A 3,166-nucleotide genomic window follows, 5' to 3' on the forward strand; every position below is an offset into this window, starting at 1 on the left:
CTTAAGACATGATCCACTTATATGTCACCACATACATGCTTAAGTTACATACAGATAACCAGGGATTTTATGTTTATTGGTTTGTGGTAAAGCAAATAAAGCATACAACTGAGCAAAAAACAAGATGTGAAGTAAATATCATATATTATACAACACAAGCGTTCGTACAAACAGTTTACAAACTACAGGACATGAGACTTTAGGGCATCAACCCCAACACCCTCAACGTTAATCCTTAGTTGGTGTGGAGTGATCTCAACACAACCAACGTCAACTCTACCTACGTGCACGTGATAATAACTAAGTACCGTCATACCTTAGGTACTAGAGGCTTGGATACCTTCTCAAAGTTCTTCGGTATCGAGTTCCTCATTTAAAGCATCATAAACTTATGCTTAAAATAACACATGCTTTGTAAACTAGAATCATAGGCTTAAACGCCATAAAGCATAAGGCATCAATCAACACATGCTTCAATAACATACAGGTAGAAAACACTAAAGTCATGCTTTCATAAACTCTTCTTAAAACTAGGCATAAACTCTTCTTAAAACTAAGCATGTGAACCAGTTTTCTTGGAAATATCTTTTGCAATGCTAAAATTAAAAGCATGTATCAATAGCATTCTTAAAACATGTGTTTATCAAAGCATTTGTAAAACACTTGAATTTTGTCACTTACAGCCTTGGGCTTCTTCACACGGTTGGTAAGCTTCTCCTATGGGTATTTTTCTTATGAAATTGAAAAATATCTTTGGTTAATGTCACTGGCTCCCTTGTGAGCCTAACTCATGTGAACAAGCTTAACATCAAACTTAGAACATCAACCAATGCATGCCCATCGATGCATCACTCACCAATGCATCTTACACATAGAATATACCTCGAGTCAAGTTGCTATTCTTTGTGGCCACAAACGCTTGTCTTTTGGGCTAGGACATGCTCTTGATGCCAATGTCCTGTGCACCCCACCTAAGTGTTAGCGTTCGCAACACTAACACAGTCGTGCACTGACTTTTATGCACACCACCACAACGCCTCGCGCCTCTCAGCGTAACTCCTGTGCACAACCTAGCACAATGCCTTCCGCTCAACCTGCCTGTGCGCGCACGTCTACCAATGCCTTCGCCCAGCCAACAAGTTGCTTGTTTTTTCAACTGATGCAATTTCCTGCTTATTTAAAGCTAAAAATTCCATATTCAAATGTAAACTTGAATAACTCATTTCCTAGCCATTGTTTTAGAAAACTTCATTCGACAAACTTGTTCGTAATTGTCTTAACTTTCTTACCTTTAAATTTGAGCTTCAAATTCCTCCTGATCGATCCAAAAATTTTTAATCTTCCCACCTAGCTTGAGATCACTCGAGAGCTTGAATCATTTGAGAAAATCTTCAGATTCTAGCTCAATTTCATGGGAGATTGCTTCCGATAGCCTAATGCCATCATCTACACTCTTCAGTCTTCAAGTGGCTAAAAAATTCCTCCCTTCACATGAGAGAGATGGGAAAACCGAGAGCTTCTACCAACTTTTCCCCTTTTTATACTTGAGATGCATGCCTCCCCACCCAGATTAAGGTGATAACTAGCCCACTAAGTGGGATTAGCACTTCTGATCATGGCAGCTGGCCCACTACAATCGATGCTTAAGCTAAAGTGCTTCATTGCTTTATCAATGCAAGGCCTTCTTCGCCATTGCATAGCTTATGAGCTTGCACGCATACCCCCTACTCGGCCAGAACATGATCATACGTCTGCCTCAGCCCACAACTCACGCCTGGCTTACTGCCTTGCGAATTTGCTAGCATCTCCTAACCTCAATGCTTAAATCATCGCATACTCACTAGCGCATAAACCAATATTCACCACATGACATCACCCTCGGCCCTTGCTAATGGCGTACGCCTAGACCTTGCCTCCATCAGCGCATACCTTGCGCCAAATCTTCCTACCTTAGATGCATATGGTTGCCACGCTAACCTTGATCATCAACACATCAAGGCTTCAATGCAAGGTTCAACATTTAGGCACATTTCTTCTTCTTACTAGGTGCACAAGCAAGTTCTTACTCGAGAGCCTTATGCTTTCAACACTTAAAATAATTCCTTCTTCCTTTATCATTCTTAAGTCTTTTCCCTATAATCATAGTATTATCATGAGTTAATCATACTTAACATACTAGTGAACATACTTAAATAGGGAAATCAAGTCACCGGACTTACAGTACATACTGATATTGCTCGTGAATCTTTTTTTCTTTTGTTTTAAATTTTCAAGTGGGGGATTTGTTAGTGAAAATTTGTTTAAAATGAGAAATATAAAAAAAGGAATCCCACATTGGTTATTTTATCATTGGAAAGCCTCCTCATATACCCCCACCTTTACTTATAGGCTTGAGCCCTAAGGGGTACCCATGTTTTAAAGGGGAGAAGATAGTCAAATGTGAGCATGGTGGACATCCCACATGCACGCGATTTGAGCCTATTTTCACCATTTGTTCGTTTTGCAGTTTTTGTTTTTGGCGACCGACAAGTGTTTTTTATTCCCTTCCAAAAGTGTGAATTTTCTCTTTTCCTCTCTCCGTTTGTTTTTCATTTTATATATAATTTCATTTGGAATATAATTAATTAATTAATATTAATTTATCAAAATTAATGTAAATATTTATTTTAATAAATAAAAATAATTTATTAAAATATTTACTTAACTTATTTTTACAGTAACACTTTACTAAGTGAATGCAATTACTTTTCTACATAAATTATTAATTAATTAGCTAATAATATCTTAAATATATTTAATTAGTAAATTAATATTAATTAAATTTAGTTAGTACAAAAATTCATTTTTCAATAATCATAATTGGTTATTTTATTGTTTTTTAATAATCAAACAATTATTTATTGAGATTAATTTGATCCTTCATTATGAATATATAATCGGTTAATTATTTATTGTGATTAATCTAGATTAATTCATTCATTATTAACATATCATATTTATTAAAAATAAAATTATTATTCTTTATTAATATATCATTTTTTTATCTCATTTTTCACTTTTTATATAATATATAGTTTATATAAATATATTTTCTTATATTATTTAATTAAATCGAAATTACTAATAATTAATTATAAAAATGATTAAGTATTAGATTATAATTAAT

Source organism: Benincasa hispida, chromosome 8 (genome assembly GCF_009727055.1).
Source record: "Benincasa hispida cultivar B227 chromosome 8, ASM972705v1, whole genome shotgun sequence".
Classification (NCBI taxonomy): Eukaryota; Viridiplantae; Streptophyta; class Magnoliopsida; order Cucurbitales; family Cucurbitaceae; genus Benincasa; species Benincasa hispida.